The following is an 18909-nucleotide window of genomic DNA, read 5'->3' as shown; positions in this document are numbered from 1 at the left end:
AATCATTCATACACACACATACACACACAGATACAGAGAGACAGAGAGAGAGAGAGAGAGAGATTCCTTCAGCCCATCTCACTCCAATTCCACCCCATTTCTATTTCTTTAACATAAAAATGATGGGTTACTAAATGGATATAGGATTGACTATATGGAGAGGCATGAGAAGGCACATCTGTTAAAAGGTTCATTATAGAACCTTGGCGGGGATATCCACTTTACACATCTTGCAACCTTTCTGTATATTTGAAAATTTTCAAAGTAAAACATTAGAAGAAAATCAATTTCCTTTCAAATTCTTTCTTCCTATTCTCTCCAGAAACGACTCATATAGGCTTTCCTCATCAAAGTCACCAATGACCTTCACATTGCTAAATGTACTGGTCACTCCTAGTCCTCTTACTTGATCTGCTGGTAGCATTTGACTCTCTCCTTCTTTCAACACTCTCTGTTGCATTTTCTCCTAGGTCATTGGCTTCTTCTTATTATTCTCTCTATCTGTTTTTTTCTCACCTCCCCAACATCTAAATAGTAGGGAGCTATAGTACTTATTCCTCAGATTTATTTTCTACTCACACTCCCATGTTGAGTTCATCTAGCCTCATGGCCTTAAATGATATCTTTGCAAATGACTTCCACAGAGTATATATATATATATATATATATATATCCTTAGCCCAGACCTTGTTCCTGAACTTGACTCCTATATCCAAGTGCATATTCTATATTTCTCCCTGGAGATGTAGTCGACATTCCAATCTTAAAATATTCCAAGTCCAGCTCCTGGTTTTATACCAACACCCCTAATCTCACCAAAATCTGCAAATACCTGGTGAGCAAGCCCAACCTAGCCAACTGAAGAGAGGCCTTACAAGAAAACCAAAGCACCCCAGTTGACATTCTGTCAAGTGTGAGACAATTGAGTGAGACCATCCTAGATCAGCTGGTCACTGGCCAACAAAACAGCTAATGATAGAGGTATGTGCAGGCTCAGGAGAAATCAGGTGAGAGATCAGCCAACCCACAGAATGTTGAAACCAATAAAAGGTTGTTTATTTTTAAGCCATGAAGACTTGGGATGGTTTGTTCTTGATGAAGAATTCCAGAATGCTTAAATTATCCCAGAAAGTATATGTAATTTTAAGCAGACCGAGTCTCTTGAAGAAAGACAATTACCTAATTCTTCAAATGCAGGAATTGGGATTTGGACTTGTCCTTTGCCCTTATTTCCTTGAACATGGTCCCTTAAACTGCCCCAATCTCCCTGCCTAGGACTATTTTCATGGAAGGACAGAGATTCTTGGGAAAAACTCTTTGCACGGTGTCTCTGAGCAGATATACTCCCTTCTCACTGAAGACAAGAGAGAGAGACCGGTCTACAGAAGTGTGTCCTCTGTTTCTTTGTACTCTAACGCCCTGTGCTATTCCCTGGGTTTAAATCTGATCAGTGTGGTTTATGTGGTTAACACTCCTCCATTTTGTATTGAACCTTTAGAGCGAATCAAAGTGCGCTGAATTATTAAAAACTTAATTTTGGACTCTGGGGTGAATGCAAATATGTCTTCAAAATTTATTATATTTCTCAAATTCTTCCATAAATTTTATTAGGATGCTCTGGAGATCTACCAAATTTGGATTTGATTGGCTAGAAAGAGTGGCCCAAGGACTTAGCAACCACCTAGACCCCAAATCCTGACGCCGAGCAGTTATATTTGACTTAACAAATTACTACAAAAAATCAGCAGCCTGCTCCGATTGCTAGAGTAATGTAAAAGATTCCGAAGGGCCTAATGAAACCCTAAAGAGAGTTATTTCCACTTCTTTTTCCTCTTCTCGTTTGCTTGGTTCCCTTCTATAATACTCTGATCACATGTAGGGGGCCAGACCCACTAAAAAACCCTGCTGAATTCCTCCCACCTAGCCTCATGCACATATTGGAATCCATGCCACTCCCTACCTCACTTTATTATATCTCGTAAACTTAATGAATGGCTTAGCCATGGTGAGTTTATCAGTCCTTGAGATCAAACACTGATTCCTATTTATATCTGCATGCCTCGAACCCAGCACAATGTTGGTGCTCCAAATAGGTTCATTGACGAAATGAAGTGAACAGCTTCATGTCTATCAAGTGTAGCTCTTCCCTAAGAGCCTTGAGAACTGATGAAGACTATCCAAGTGTTTATTACCATTACCACCATCATCACTATCATCATCATCATTGTCACTCACTTCATTTAAGTGGCTGTGTTTCCTGGCTTTCATCTGTTTTCCTAATCCTTACTGTATTGCAAGCAGTGGGAAGCTGGGAAGAAATCCAGGCTTCCCGGTGCCCAGTCAGTTCATCTTTCTTCAAAACATGGTTGCCATTACCCTGGTGAAGGCCCAGAAGTCAATATAGCAAGAGTGCTAGAGAGAAGTCCAGAACAGTCCATCAGGCCATTGCCCCAATGAATGAGTGAGAAGTAGTTACCATGCAGGAAACACTAACTGTCCTAGCACTGTTCTCATCACTCCATGTTTCGCCTCTTTTCTTTTAGTATTTCAAACAGTTTTAGGTTCATTAAAATTTTAGATAAAACGAAGAGGCAGGGATAGAGATTTCCCATATATTCTCTGACCCCATAGATGCCTCACTTCCCCAATATCAACAGTCCCCCATGCCCGGAGTTGAATATTCGTTAAAACTGATAAAGCTACATTGAAACACCGTAATCACCCAAAGTCCATAGTTAACACTGGGAGTCAGTCTTGGTTTTAGACATTCTATGCATTTGAAAAAAAATGTACAATGACATGTATGCACCTTTATAGAATCACACAGAATTATTTCCACTGCCCTAATAATCATCTGTGCTCTGCCTATTCATCCCCCCCCCAACTCCCCAGCCCCTGGCAGGCACTAGTCTTTACTGCCCCCCAGTTTGTCTCTCCCAGGATGTCAGATAATTGGACTCATACAGGATGTAGCCTATTCAGATTGGCTTCTTTCATTTACTAAAATGCATTTAAGTTTTCCCCGTGCCTTTTCATGGCTTCAGAGCTCATTTCATTTCGGCACTGAATAATATTCCATTGTCTGATGGCCTAGTTTATTTATCCATTCATCTGCAGAAGGACATCTTGGTTGCTTCTAAGTTTTGGCGATTACAAAGGAAGCTGCTATAAACATCTGAGCGCAGATGTTTTTGTGTGAATATAAGTTTTCAACTCCTTTGGGTAAATAGCAAGGAGTACAACTGCTAGACTGTGTTGTAAGAATAGTTTTAAAGACAATCTTCCGAGGTAGCTGTGCCTTTTGCACGTTTCACCTTTTTAAAGTTCTCCCAACAATCCTACGCAACCAGGAATGATTGTGCAGAGGGGCCCTCAGCTGCAGTCAATTTCCTAGGCCAGGCAGTGAACCAGAAAGCGACCACACTTCAGCTTGCTGCCCTGGATGCTCTACATGTTTGTACAATCCCTCAAAGCCCCTCCCAGCCCTATCTCTGGGTAATAGAGAAAGTCTGTGACCTCTACTAGCATGGCCAAAGTCAATGAGGCTGGATAAAGAGGAGAATGCTCTTAGGGGGAAAAACACACCTAAATAAAACTATGGCTCTTGAGGACCAAACAGCCTTTTAAGACAGAAGCAGGCATGTTTAGTGAACATAAATACATCACTATCCAAAGTGCCTGAGCCCCGGGACGGCCACATCGGCTGTGTGGCTCTGCTCCCAGACCCAGACTGGGCACGTCCCAGGCAAACACCATTGAGAGCTCGGATGTTTCTGGAGGAAGAGACCTCAAGATGGTTGCACAGGGCGCTCAAATATTGCCTGGAACATACTTAGACTAAAAACATGTCAGTTACCTGAAATTCACATTTAACTGGGTGCCCTGTGTTTTCATTTGCTAGATTTGGCGATCCTACCTACATAGGTCTCTTTCCACTGTGAGAACTTCCACGAGGAGACCGGCACCCCTGTGACCTGCGGCCATGCCTACGCCGACCCTCAGCGAGGGGTGGACCTTCCAGGCAGGACATGGCTCGGTGGGTGATCCCTCTGCAGCAGGAGGCTGTGGTGCAGAGCAGGGCTCTGTGCCCGGGGAAAAGGGCTGGGGGTTGGAAGGGTGACCAGTCAGCCCCACCATGATCCTTATGACATGGTTCAGGGGCCGACACCCTTTCGGTCCCAGCCAAGCACGCACATTCATAGGACTTAGTCCAGCACAGCTACGGGGGAGGCTGGACGCACCAGTGAGGTGGCCTCAAGTCCGCTTCACGCTGCTGCCGGCGGGTCCTTGGGGAGCGGCCACTTCCTGCCCCTCACTTCCCACAGGACAAGGCCTCCGAGGCCGTGCCATTCAGAGAAGACTCCCCGCACAAGGAAGAAGATGCTTGGCCAAGGGATAGATCCTGCTCTGGATCCCATGTAAAAGGGAGGGGTTCCCTTCCCACTCCACCTTTTATCTCAGCCACAGCCCCCCCCCCACCCCGTCCCCCCAGTCTGTACCAGCTTTAGCATTTCTGACCTCCCACATTTTTTTTTTATCCTCACCCAAGGATATTTTTTCCATTAATTTTTTTTTGAAGAAACAGTGGAGGGGAAGGAGAAAGGGGGAAGGTGAGAGAGAAAGAGAAAGAGAGAGAGAGAGAGAGAGAGAGAGAGAGAGAGAGAGAGAGAGATCCATTAGTTGCCTCCCATACATGCCTGACTGGGGCCAGGGATCGACCCTGAAACAGAGGTACCTGCCCTTGACCAGGAATCGAACCTGTGACCCTTCGGTCCACCGGCCCACACTCTAACCACTGAGCCAAATCAGCCAAATCATTCATTTTTTTAAATCAGAGTTCTAATAAGTGTCAGATATACCCTAGGCACTATCAGGCAGGTGCCGCTGATGAAAGGTGAATTAAAGGTGCCCCCACTGCTACCCCGAGCTCACTGTCCAAGACAAGAAGTAGACAGGCGAACAGCCACGTGCCATGGAGTGTGTGGAGCTATAAAGACAGAACTGGAGGATGTATGGGGAAGGGGGGAGCGGGTGCCCATGGTAGGGGATCCGGGAAGAGTGTGGGCCTGAGGCAGCTTCGGAACCGGGTCCTGAGAGATGAGATGAGTAGGGTTTCCCCACTCAGTGAGGAGCCTGAACTCTCAGGAGCAGCGAGAGGCTCCGTGTGGACGAGAGACGGTCCGTGATGGTGAATGACGCTGAGAGAGTGGAGGGGCTGCCTCCGCAGCAATAGCGCCAAAGAGCAAGATGGATCCATGGAGTTTTGTGAGCACCTAGCAGACAATTACGCCGAATGCAGCAATTCTTCAAGTGCCTTTCCTGGCAACAGGAATTCACTCAGCTGATACCGAAGCTCTTAAAATGCAGGGCTTCCCGCAGTGCATTTCGGGTGGAGAGCAGCGCTTACATGCAATGAGGATGAGTCGCCCGCGGGGTATTGCCTCCTTCCTATGCAGATCCCAGCAGGGCGGACGTTCCGCAGGTGGACTCACCTGCCTTCCCCTCACGGTGTTTTATAGCATCCCCGACCCAAATGAGGCGCCTAAGAGGACCAGCGGCGGGTTTTCAGGTGGAGAATCACATCTAGTCCTCACAGGGGAGGCTGACATCGTTTTTAAGGGTGACCGGCCACTGCAGAGGCGCACAGAGAGGTTATGATTCCAGCGCGCGCTGGAACATTCTAGGTGGCCGGGAGCTGGAAGGGGCTCTCTCGTTAGGTGCCACGGTATACACATGCCACGGAATATTATCCAGCCCTTAAAAAGGAAGACAATTCTGACACATGCTACACCATGGATAGACCTTGAGACCTGTCATCTGAAGACAAATACTGTAGGATTCCACTTATAGGAGGTGGATAGAAGAGTCAAATTCATAGACACAGAAAGTAAGTAGAATGGTGGTTGCCAGTGGCTGGGGACGAGGAGGAATAGAAAGCTGTTTCATGGGCAGGATTTCAGTTTTGCCAGATGAAGAGAGTACTGGAGATGGGTGGTGGTGACAGGTACGCAAAATGCCAATGTACTTAGTACCACTGGACTTCATACTTACAATGGTTAAGGTAGCGAATGTTACACTGTGTGCCGTTTACCACAATCAAACATTCTAAGAGAAGTTTTAAAATCTGGGTGACAACGAACATCACACTCAATGAAGAAAAGCGAAAAGCTTTTCCTCCAAGATTAGGGACAAGACTAGGATGGCCCTTCTCATCACTTGTTTTCCTCACAGTGCTGAGAGTTGTAGCCAGAGCAATTAGGTAAGAAAAAGAAAGGAAAGCATCTGAATTGGAAAGGAAGAAGAAAAACTGTCACTATTTACAGATGACAAGGTATTATTAATAGAAAACTCTCTTTAAAAAAAAAAAACACACCAAAACTACTGTTAGAACTAAAACAAATTCAGTAAAGCTGTAAAATACAAAACCACAATACAACTTTCTGTTGCATCTCCATACATTAATAACAAATTATTGGAAAGAGAAATTAAGAAAGCAATCTCATGTACAATTGCATCAAAAATAATAAAATGTATATGAATAAATGTAAGGAGGTGAGAGACCTGTGCACTGAAAACTATGAGATATTGATGAAAAAAATTGAAGACACAGATCCTGTAAATGGAAAGATATTTAATGCTCATGAACTGGAAGATGTAATATTGTTAAAATGTCCATACTACCCAAGCGGTCTCCAGATTCAACATCATCCCTACCGAATTCCAGTGATTGAACCTGCCACCTAGGCATGTTCCTTGACCAGGAATCGAACCTGCAACCTTTGGATGTACAGGACGATGCTGACCCACCCCGCCAGGGCAAGGTTTTAACTAGACTTGCTGTGGAGACCATTTAGCAATATATACACATATCACAGCATGATGTCATACCGCTGAAGCTAATGTAAGGTTATATGTCAATGACATCTCAATTTTTTTTTTTTAAAAAGGGTGCATTTCAAACATGATTTTGCCTTTTTGACCTGGTTCCACTGCTTTCACTGACCTGGGAATGTTTAGAGGCTGCTACTGGGCTTATAAACTGAAAGGTATTTTCTTGACTTTGCTGGAGACAAATGAGACTCTACAACAAACAGACTTCTTGTTTCATTGTGTGTTTTTTTTGGTGTGTGTGTGTGTGTGTGTGTGTGTGTGTGTGTGTTAGTCCTTGCCAGAGGATATTTCTCCATTGATTTGTAGAGAGAGTGGAAGGGAAAGGGAGAGACAGAGAGAGAGAAACATGGATGCGAGAGGGACACAGCGATTGGTTGCCTCCCACATGCCCCTGACCTGGGCTGGGGACCGAGCCTGCAACTGAGGCACGTGCCCTTGAACAGAAATCAAACCTGCGACTCCAGTCTGCGGATCAAGGCTCCATCCACTGAACCAAACTGGCTAGGGCACACGCTGACTTTTTTTGCCAACGAACTTTAAGGTTCAAATAGACCAAACTCACTCATCCCGAGCGCTCGTTTCATTTAAACGAAGAGCTCAGGGTGCTGTCAGAGTGAGGGAGCAGCAGCCCCGGGCACCGCAGCATAAGCAGCCTCAGGAACGCAAGGCGAACAGATGAGCAGCTGCGAGCGGCGAGCTCAGCCCCTTCCTGTCACTTCTCGCACCCACTCATTCTCCCTGTCATTCAACACATAACATTCTGCTCATCCACCTTTTTCAAACTCTGAGAATAAGACATGAGTTCTCACAACTCCCTCTCGTAGGGGAAAAAATAAAGGACACATGCACAACCGATCAACAATGGCTTCAGCTGCATTCGCGAAGCTCCTCTACAATAGACCAGGAATCTGGCGAAATAAAACGACGTGGCCATGAGCTTCTAATTTAATTCTGCATCTAATCCAAAAAGAATCAAAGAGCTACTGTTATGCCTCCGCTGGCAACAATTCATTTAATTCCTGTCTCAATCTACCTCGGCGATTGTCAACCCGTGTGCAGCAATAATTTTTAAAACATGCAAAACCTGACTATTTTGTCGGGGACACTGACCTTTTCCCTTAGATTGTTGAATAAAAAATAATAATAACAACAGCCAACACAACAATAGCCATCCGGTGTGAATGAACCAAAAGTATGCCTATCTTCTTGGTCAGAGAGGCGAAAACGTATTTTGGGTGTGTGGCAGAATTTTAGTAGTTAGGCCACGTGTGCCACGAGATGAAGAGCGTTGAGCTGCTCTCTTTCTGAAGCGGCCAAGCTAGCAGTGTGGAATCCTGGCTCACCTGAGCCATCGGCCCTGCCCTGCAGCCACCCCTCCGTGCGAAGTTCCACGTGGAGCTCAGGAGCCAGGGGTTTTGGTGTCATCAGTGTCTAGGTAGATGGCAGGCAACCATGAGATGCCAGGGGATTGCTCGAGTAGAACACAGATAGTGAGATTGGGGGGGGGGGGAGACCTTGGGGGAGAAGTGTGGGGAGGGACCAGCAGCAGAAAGGGGCTGGGAGCAGAAGTGGTGGTCCCACAGCTACTGTGGTCTCGGCGGAAGGAAGGCGGTGTCATTAGGCCGCGTACTAGGAGGCCCCTGGTGGTGCTTTCAGAAGAGCATTGCTGCAGCGTTGGGCGGTGAAAGCGAGGGTGACACCTGAATAAGAGGGAACGTGATGGGGGCAGATCAATGTCGAGTTCTCTTAAGGGGACTGATCAGGAAGCGAACGGGCACAGGAGGGGAGCCCCAGAGGCGGTGGGGGAGGGGGTCCCCATGTGGAGGCTGCGTGATGTCTGCTGGTATTGAACGTGGGTTGGTGTTGAGCACTTGTGCAGATTGTGGTGAGAGTGATTCTGTGTGTGTGTGTGTGTGTGTGTGTGTGAGAGAGAGAGAGAGAGAAAGAGAGAGAGAGAGAGAGAGAGAGAGAGAGAGAGAGAGAGAGAGATTGATTTTGACTGAAATTGAGATTTAAGACTCAAAAAAGGGTGATCAGAAGAGGGATGGTCCTGAGCTCCTAGGGTGGTGATACTTGAGAGCCAGAACCAGGCAGGAGGATGTGCCTCAGTAAGGGAAAACCTTTTCACAAAGGAAAAGCAGGCCAGGCTCAGTGCCACCTCTTCCACGGAGCCCTCGATCCAGACCCCAGCTAGCCGGGGGCCAATGCCCTCCCTCCCCGTGGCAGGGCCCGTGCAGCGTGGGTGCGGAGCAGCTATCTATCTGCAGCCACAAGGACAGAGACCTGGTCTACATGGGTCCGAACGGGTCCTGCCCAGAAGCCTGAAGCTCCACTGTGGCCTGGGCAGCGGGTGCTGGGCCCAGTGATGTCCACCGCTCTCTTTGATGCTCTTCTTTGCCTCTCCTTCCACTTCACCCCGCCCCCCTGCCCCAGCTCACGTTTCCTGTGCGTGTCTCCTCCTGTGGACAGAGACACCGTGACCTTCTGTGACAAACACCCAGAGCCCGATGACAAGGAGGCCGAGCCTTTGTCCCTCCCTAAGGAAACCTGAGCAGTGCAGGCGGGCCAGCGTGGGAAGGGCTGGCTCCTCCTCCTCCTCATTCCCTCCTGTCCCTGTCCCTGTCCCACAGGGGGCACCTTCCCAGAAGCACTAATCAGCTCCAGTCCATGCAGTGCCCAGACCTGAAATGGGCTGAGCATCTGCAAAAGAGTCAGCAGCCCCGAGCTCTGCGGGACAGGGGGAGAAAGCAAACACCCAGCAGACAGGTGGTGGGTGACACGGTCTGCTGCCAGGCCTCCCTCCCACAGAGAGGCTCCGCCCAGCCCATGGCCGGGCTGGTTTCTCCGAGGGCTGACTTCCCTGCTTGTCCATGCTCAGCCCTCAACATCACTCCCTGCAGGTGGGCCCTGGCCCAGGCCTCCTGGTGAGCACCCAGCTCCTACCTCATCCCCAAAGGCAGCCCCGCCCTATGCCCCAGACACAGTCCTGGCGATAACGCACCTGCGTCCCCTGGCCTTCATGTCCCCAGCCTTTGGCCCCCGTGCCTTCCATGACCGCTGGTGGAAATGCACTCGGCTCCTGCACACGGCCTAGTTCATGAGCCCCTGGTTCATGAGCCCCCTTCCACTCCCAGGTCCCCAGACCACAGCACAGCGGCCGCCTCAGGCATTTGCCTGCCACCCGCCACCTGCTGGACACCGTGGAGGAGACCACCCATGGAGACCACTCCCAGCGCCACCAGAAAGTACCCATGGCCCAGGCTTTCTGCTTCCACACTGGCCTCAACTCCCTCCTTTATCCAATGAGCACATGACAGCACAGCTTTCCAGGGTGGCGCTGCGGCCCCGGTGACACAGGGAGGCAGAGGCAGCCCACACCCAGCCCATCATCAGTGAGTGTGGGCCCGCCCTCCCGCTTCGATCACAGCAGAGTACAGGACGCCGCCCAGCTGGAAGCAGCCAGACGAGCGCCTATGAGTCCATCAGACCTCCCGTGAATCTAGACTCCAGCACTTACTCTCTGTGTGACACACAAAGCCATCAGCCCCCTGTAGCCTCGGCGCGCTCATCTACAAAGCCTTTCCCCCGGTTTTGTGGGATAATGAGATGAGACCAGGAGGAACACACCTGTATTCAGAAGCGTTGAATAGAAGTCTGCTCTCCTGCCCGATCCTCTCTGGAACACGCAGGCGGGGCGGCGGGCTTTGCTCCAACCACCTCTGGATTTCCCAGGAGGCACCGGATCCTCCCCCGTCTGCTCCAGGCCTCAGCTCCTCTGCAGGCCCGGGGTGTGTGATGCAGGCACAACCGCCCTTACCTGTTCGCTGAATCCAGGTGCCAGCTTGCATCTGAGAAGCCCACAGTTGTTCGTCCAAACTAAACGGGGACCTGGGGAGAGAGTGACTTTGTCAGGAGTGGGGTCAAGAACAGCCCTCCTGTTTTGCTACAATGGTTATTTACAACTGTGTGTTTCTCCCCGTGCCGCCTGTCGGCTGCTGACTGCACCGTAGTAAAGAGGGCTGGAAGGAGCAGGAAAAGAGGATCCCTCCTCCCAGCCCCTGCCCACTGAGCCGCCCAGGAGGGACGGAGAGGGGTGCAGGGAGGGGTCGAGGCAGAAGGCCAGAGCCTGATTCCCAGCTTAGTGGTTTGGGACTCTGGGAAAGTAACTTGACCCCCGTGAGCCTCAGTTGCCTCATCTATAAAATGGGCGTGATAACATGGCCCGAGAACGCAGTGTGGCCCAGGGAATGGCACAGTGCTGACCTTGCGTGCTTGCACTATAATTAGCTCGAGTTGAAGGAGCAGGGCTTGAGTTCTGGACAGAAAGGAAGGGAAACAAACGGTGATATAAAGTGCCTACTATGTGCTGCTATTGCATAGACTTTTGTATTTCCTCCTCCAAACAAGCCGAGGTGGGTGTACTCCCATTCTAAGGGAAAGTCTGAAAGCCTTGGAGAGGGGAAGTGACAGGCTGCGGTCTGCATCAATGGCAAGGGACCCAGCCACCTGTGCCTGCCTCCTAAGTACTGTGTCACGCCAGGACGCCTGGAGCTGTGGGAGGTGAGGCGTTCACAGTGGGCTGGGTTGCTGGCCAACGTTCAGAGGGGGAGGATGTCCCTTCAGGACACATAGTGTGGCTGTCACCCCAGCCCCAGAGCGGAGGGGCTTCCTCCTGCCCTCCATCACCAGCTCAAGGGGGTGGAGGAGAGGCACAAGGTAAGACAGATGCAGGTTAGTCTTCCGTAACCACCCAGATCAAAGGAGCCGGCCCTCCAGCCCTAACACCAGCAGAGTCCTTTCTACATCCGTCCCCAGCCTGGAATGCTCTCGCCTGGCCACTTCCTCCCTGCGCCTCAGGTCTGTGTGTAACACGCCCTTCCTCGAGCATCCCTCCTGGGTCTCCTGTCCTGGGACCCTGCCGTCTGCCGGCCCTGGCACTTATGCCCGCACTCACACGCTGCCCAATAACTGCCCCTCCCGGATGATGCTCTAAGAGGGCAAGGGCTGCCAGTTTTACTCCCGGATGAGACAGCCCCAAACACAGAGTCGTGGACATCAACACCAGTATGATGGCATCATCACTAAGCAGGACGATGTAGGTGGAATTCGGAGAACACCACCCAGTGACGCACAGGTGGGCAGGGGGTACCGATGTGGGCTTGTCACCATCTGCACAGGCAGTGGGCTCTGGTGGTGTCTGCATATGCTCCTGCATTGGTTCCTGCATGTGTTCATTAAGTCAGCACACCGTCTTGGAGCCAGGAAATCCTGTGCCCAGAAGATCCAAAAGTCATGAAGACTTGCCCGGCTGGCATGGCTCAGGAGTTGAGCTTCGGCCTATGAACCAGGAGATCCCGGTTCAATTCTTGGTCAGGGCACATGCCTGGTTTACAGACTCTGCTCCCAGTGTGGGAACTGCCACTCAATGATTCTCTCTCATCATTGATGTTTCTTTCTCTCCCTCTTCTTTCCTCTCTGAACTCAATAAAAATAGATGTACAAAGAAAGCCATTAAGACTGAAGAGCCTGACCTCGCTGGGCATGGAAATGCGTGAACTCCACCACGAGTGGCAGGGGCTGTGCTAGAGGTGAAGGCGGGTGGATAATTCCAGCCTTTCCGGCAGGTTTGGGAGACCAGCCGGAAGGGAGAAGGCAGGGCCTGCTGAGCATGGGGGACCACGACAGACCCAGGACTCCGGTGCCATTAGTGGAGCTAGAAGCAGTTCAGTCCAGAATTAGGGAGCGTTGGAGTATTTTACTAAGCCCCCCAGGAACTTGGCAGGCTGACCACGGGGAGAGGGTGCAGGACAAGGTCTTGCGGATCCAGCCTCAGCCCGATTTCTTTCCCGGGTGGGTATCTAGGCCGGGTGTAGTCGCCTCCACCTAACGTTTAAGCCCCGAGACCTCATGAGAGTCAGCATCGCTGAGAGCTGCCAGGACAGTCCGGGCAGCAGCTCTCAGCTTCCCGATGTGGTTGAAACAGGACCTTGGTTGGGGAGGGGTTTGCCTCTGGGGCTGGGGCTGTCTTCATCAAACCTACCCCCCCCCCCCCAAAATGCCCTTCCTTCTTACTCAGGTAGCATTAGCAAAACGACCAGGCTTTGAGCTAAAAATACCAATGCTTTATGCTCCTCCACGGGGGGAAAAGGAGACAAGAGGATCTATGAACGTAACAAGGAATTTCATCCTTCAGTGGCCTTCGGAATGGGTATTTTGGACTCAGCCATCCATAAACACTGGGTGATATCAGACTCTCTAGAGCAGAATGGATCCCACAGAGCGAGCCCAGCCCCGCATGAGGCCAGGGCGGGGGCTCTCTGGGAGCGTCTGACACTCTAAGTGATGGCGAGCGTCCTCTGTGCCCAGGCGGAAGGACCGCACGGTCAAGGGTGAGCAATGGAGGGCGACGTGCAGGGCCATGGGCGCAGAGGGGAGCTCAGGCCCTGAGCTCAGGCAACTGTGAGTCAGCTGGGGCCTGGGGGCTACCAGTCAAAATCCCGGTGACACCAGACCCTGCCTGTGACCTGCCTGGATCCTAGAGACCACAGGATTTGTGAGGCGCTGCACCGGGGGCCCTTGCATTAGCTCCCACTACGCCCAATTCATTCTCACCCTCCACTCCAGCCTGAGAGGTCAGAGCTGTCTGTCTCTCTCTCTGTCCTTCTCCCCGCGCCTTCTGCAGGCCCTAGGCCTCTGCACTTGCTCTTCTCCTGGCCTGGTCGGCCCTCCAAGTTGTCTCAGCTTGAACATTACACCTTCTGGAAGCCCCACCCTCTCAGGAAGATCACCTGCCTTTTCTGCAGTGGCTTGTGGATTCCAGGCAGTCCATGCTACGCCTGCCCCTGCTTGCTGCCACCTCTCCTCCAGTCCCAGCCCCGCCAGGGCCCTCCCCATCCTGCTGCGCTGACCAAGCTCCTCTCAACGCACCTGCCTCCCCCATGCATCCCTCCCCTGAGCAGCCAAGACCCTTCTCCTATCCGACCCTCCATCCCTGAAGTTTCCCCCACGGACTCTCCCCGTCTGAGTCAAACTGAACGAAAGACTCAGAACCTCCTCATTCCAGGGTCAGCCCAAATGTCACCTCCTCCCTGAAGCCTGCCTGGCCAGAACCTGCAGCACTGCCCTCGCACACACTGCCCCTTGGCCCCAGTGCCCCTCCAGCCTCCTCGGAAATGAGTGTCTATCTCAGCCAAGTCGAGAACATGGGGTCTGAGCCACCTTTAGCTCCCCTGGAATCTGCACGGCTCCCGACACATGGGCCCCGGCCTCCCTCCAAAACTGGGATCAGGAGAAGTGAAATAAAGGGGCTTCCATCCCTCATGTTAGGAGCTAGTTACCTGGGTCACAAGAGGCAGGGGCACGTCTCTGCGATCAGCAAATAGCAAGGCAAATTCTCCCCCGGAAGGCTGTGCCATGTGCACCCGTCTCTGCCCACTGGAGGTTTGGGGGAAGACGGGGCGGCGTGCTTAACAGAAGCCACGTCACCGAGGATGCACAGGGGATCCCCCCAGTCCTGTGCTGAGTGGTTGACATTCCTTGTCTCCTCCAACCCCCACAACAAGCTGACGAACTACCTTCAGCTACCTGCCTTGGACAGAACGGAAAACCAAGACGGTATTTAAGTCCCGGCCTGGCCAGTCCCACGGATTTCAAGGGGTCAAGCCTCCCTCCAGGTTTAAGCTCCAGGGGCCTGGGCCCAGAGCCAGAGCTCAGAGCCACCACGCTTCCCCCAAGTCTCGGCAGCACCTACTTGGCCTCGGGTGGGCGCGTGGAGGGGAAGCACAGCTCCCTAACATGCAGATGGACTCTTCAGCTGCAGGCTTGCTCACCCCAGACCTTTTCATCCCCCACCCCAACTCCCCAGGGTTCCTGAGACTGACAGAGTGGAGCACTGCATTTCCAAAGATGTCCCTCATTATGTCCTTTGGATCACCCTCTGTCTTCCCAACGTTGCAAAGGCTGGAGATCGAGATGCCAAGTGGAATTGCATTCATCACGGAGACAGCCATTGGCCGCCTCCCACCTGACCCCCAGGCCTCTCCCAGCCCCATGTCCTCACGAGCTGACCCCCAGGCCTCTCCCAGCCCCACGTCCTCACGAGCTGACCCCCAGGCCTCTCCCAGCCCCACGTCCTCACACCTGACCCCCAGGCCTCTCCCAGTCCCACATCCCCATGAGCTGACCCCCAGGCCTCTCCCAGTCCCACACTCTCTGGCTCACAAACAGTCCCTGTGAATAATAGGTCTGGTCTCAGACACTATGCATGATAAAGTGACCTGGTGCAGAGTCCTATTAAGATAAATCACATTTAAGTTTGGGAAATTGGATGTTTGAATCCTGTAATTTAACGTCACTGTGACACTTCAGAGGAAGGAGAAGGAACTCAATTAGAGTTTAATTAGCCCGGGCGACTGGCGCGGCCTGGGCTGCCTTCCTGCCTCTGGAACGGGAGTTCAGCAGAGCGTCCCATAACGCCAGCCCCTGCGCCTTAGTTTCCCCACCTGTAAAAGGGGGACAGTCCTCTGGCAAAGAAGAGCAGCCTTGAATAAGACAGAGAAGCCCCGCCCAGTGCCCACCCGCGCCCTCTCAACCCTGCTCGCGATCCCCCGCCAGCTTCTGCTCGGGGCCTGGGTGGGCTCAGAGTTTCTATGGGCTCCACCCCACATGCTGCAAATCTCCCAGGGAAGCGGGTTTGCAGGGGAGCGGGCTCCCACGGCTTCCACCAGGTCTTCAGAGGTGCTCGGAGCTCAGCACACCACCAGCCACAGGCCTCTCAGACCTCTCCTTCCACTACAACTACTCTCTGATTGCTCCCTTCCTAGCACCCTCACCGCTCCCACACCTGGCTGCTTTATTAGCCTGCTGTGCCCATCACACTGAAGGGTGGGCTATAGTCACCACCCTAAGCCCTCCCTCCCCAATGTCCACCATCACCCCCACCCTCCCCACTCTGCCCTTTCCAGGGTCACCACTGGCCTCCCGGGAGCCCCCTCCTGCAGTCCATGCTCCCCTGGGCATCTCTCCGGCATCAGCAGCTCTTTGCCCCTACACTGAGTCCTTGTCCCCATCCTTCCGGAATCATCGGCAGACAAGCATGTCTTTCTCCTGGACTCCATCCTCTCCCTCCAGACTGAGGCTGCCCAGTCTCCCCACCAGCCCCTCAACTGAGGACGCCCAGGTGTGATGCAGCCTGGTCTTTTCCTTAGAGGCTCAGACCCGCTACCCATCTATCTCCTGGGTCTCACAGAGAACCATGGCACGAGCTCTGAGGGTGGAGGGGGGCATGCCCCGCTGGGACCAGGGGTGTGATAGGAACAGGACATGGTCCCTGGTCCCCAGTAATTAGTATCACCCAAGGGTTTCCATGGTGATTGCTGTGACCAAATGGTGGTGGCCATGACCATGACGATGTCAAAGAAAAAAAGCTTCTCTTCTGTAACTCTTCCCAAACCTTAGTGCAGTTTTCAGCTTCAATAACTTCAGAGGTATGAATGCTATAGATTCCCACCTCACTTGAAAGATTCCCTAACTTTCTTCCCATTTATTCACTTTTGGAAGTTTTTTAAAATCAGTCTTTAAATTCTCATTCTCTCTCTCTCTTTTTTTTTTTTTTTAAGCTCCTCTCACTGAACAGGGCAAATATGGACTGACACAAAAATTAAAGTTGGCCCTAACCGGTTTGGCTCAGTGGACAGAGCATCGGCCTGTGGACTGAAAGGTCCCAGGTTCGATTCCGGTCAAGGGCATGTACCTTGGTTGTGGGCACATCCCCAGTAGGAGGTGTGCAGGAGGCAGCTGATCAATGTTTCTCTTTCATTGATGCTTCTCTCTATTCCTCTCCCTTCCTCTCTGTAAAAAATCAATAAAATATATTTTTAAAAAATTAAAGTTGAAAACGTATAAATTCACAAGACTAAATACTTTTTAAAAAATGGAAATACTTTAATTTTCAAATGATGCATTCGACAAGTCTATAGCATTTCTGCTTCTGACGTTATTAAAGCTTAAAATCGCACTAAAGCCCTGGCTGGTGTGCTCAGTTGGTTGACGTCACCCATGCACTGAAAGGTTGCAAGATGGATTCCTGGTCAGGGCACATACTCAGGTTGCGGGTTCAATCCCCGGTTGGGGTGTGTGTGCAAGGCAGCCGATCAATGTTTCCCTCTCACATTGATCTCTCTCTCTTTCTCTCTCCCTTCCCCTCCCTTCCTCCTTCCCTCTTCTTCTCCCTCTCCCTGAAATCAATAAAAACACATTTTTTTAAAAAAATTGCACTGCCCTGGCCAGTTTGGTTCAGTGGATAGAGCATCGGCCTGCAGACTAGGGGGTCCCAGGTTCGATTCTGGTCGGGGGCACATGCCCTGGTTGCGGGCTTGATCCCCAGTGTGGGGCGTGCAGGAGGCAGCTGATCGATGGTTCTCTCTCATTGATGTTTCTAATTCTCTCTCCCTCTCCCCTCCTCTCTGAAATCAATAAAAATATTTGAAAAATAATTTGCACTAAAGCTTTCAGGACACTGTATGTAAAAGCATCTTCGCCCATCTCCCCAGAATCCCGTGAAGTTAGATCCTGTCACCACCCCCGTTTTAGAGACAGAAGCACTGAGGTCCGTGAGGTTGGAAGACTGGCCTGAGGTCACAATTTCTTGATTCAGCTCCGCCATCCACAGAACACGGCAGAGCATTGAAACACAGGTGCTCATCTCTACCTCCAAGCCGACTCCCTCCGTCACCCAGCATTCTTCAGACATGAATGTGTGTGAATCGCTGGAAAATGTTGTTCAATGCAGATGTGGGTGGGGGTGGGAGATCTGGGGAGTAGGAGAGGAGGGGTGCTGGGATCCCACATTTCTGACACTCTGCACAGACCTGCATGGCGGGGCGGAGAGGGCTGTTTCGGGGGCCGCACCCTGAGGAGCAGATGGGTAAGGCCCAGGGCACCTGGGTTGGCATGGGGCGGGCTCTGCTCCTTCCTGGTTTGCTGAGGACCAGCTCAAAGTGATGGGTGGTCAAACGAGCTCCCAGCGGCCAAATCTAGCGGCCGCCTCTTTCGTGAATAAAGTTTCATTCCCCGATAGACATATTGTGGGTGGAGTTATTTAGGAGAGGGCCATGCCCATCTATTCGCATAGCGCCTGTGGCTGCTTTCACGTGATGGCAGCAGAGTTGAGCGGTTGTGACAAAGACTATGGTCCGCAAAGTGAAAATATTTACTATGTGGTTCTTTTTTTTTTTTTTTCCAGAGAGAGGAAGGAGGAGGGGGGTGAGGGAGAGAGAGAGAGAGAGAGAGAGAGAAACGAGAGAAACACCAATGATGAGAGAGAATCGGCTGCCTCCTGCACACCCCCCATTTGGGGATGGAGCCCGCAACCCAGGCATGTGCCCTGACCGGGAATCGAACCGTGACCTCCTGGTTCATAGGTCGACGCTCAACCACTGAGCCACACCGGCCGGGCTACTATGTGGTCCTTTAAGCAGAAGCTGTCAGGGCCCTGAACGAGATGGCCAAGCCGTTAGAGTGAGACAGACTTGTGTTGAGTGGGGGCAGGGGGGGGAGAGAGGGAGAGAAAGAGAGAGGGAGAGAGGGAGGGAGGGAGGGAGAGGGGAGGGGGGGAGAGGGAGAGAGGGAGAGAGAGAGAGAGGAAGGGGGGGAGAGAGAGAGAGAGAGAGGGAGGGAGAGAGGGAGGGAGAGGGGAAGGGGGGGAGAGAGAGAGAGAGAAAGAGAGAGGGAGAGAGGGAGAGAGGGAGGGAGGGAGGGAGAGGGGAGGGGGGGAGAGAGGGAGAGAGAGAGAGAGAGAGAGAGAGAGAGAGAGAGAGAGAGAGAGAGAGAGGTGAGAATACACTGAATGTAAAGTAGGGCATGGCTCATCCTGCCGTGCCTTTGGCCCCGGGACCGGCCAGCTCTATCCCAGAGGGTCGGCTCCTAGAGGTCCTGCTCCACAGTGTGTGACAGATTCGCTCTCCTCAGGTTTCGACGGTGGAGAAACCCCACAGACCCCAGGAAGCCACGGAGAAGCCA

At 51.7% G+C, this 18909-nt stretch overlaps 1 long non-coding RNA gene across 1 annotated transcript in view; it reads right to left on the bottom strand.

Annotated features, from left to right (window-relative positions):
• The window catches only part of LOC118674638, a 35986-nt gene extending 25392 nt beyond the window's left edge, over positions 1–10594 (bottom strand). Inside the window, exon 1 of the long non-coding RNA XR_004973686.1 lies at positions 10519–10594. This is a non-coding gene — a long non-coding RNA (uncharacterized LOC118674638). The remainder of the gene's footprint in view (positions 1–10518) is intronic.
• Positions 10595–18909: the final 8315 nt, after the last annotated feature.

Source organism: Myotis myotis, unplaced genomic scaffold, assembly GCF_014108235.1.
Source record: "Myotis myotis isolate mMyoMyo1 unplaced genomic scaffold, mMyoMyo1.p scaffold_m19_p_19, whole genome shotgun sequence".
Taxonomy (NCBI): Eukaryota; Metazoa; Chordata; class Mammalia; order Chiroptera; family Vespertilionidae; genus Myotis; species Myotis myotis.
Note: the sequence above shows the minus strand (reverse complement) of the source record. Positions and strands in the feature narration are given on the sequence as shown.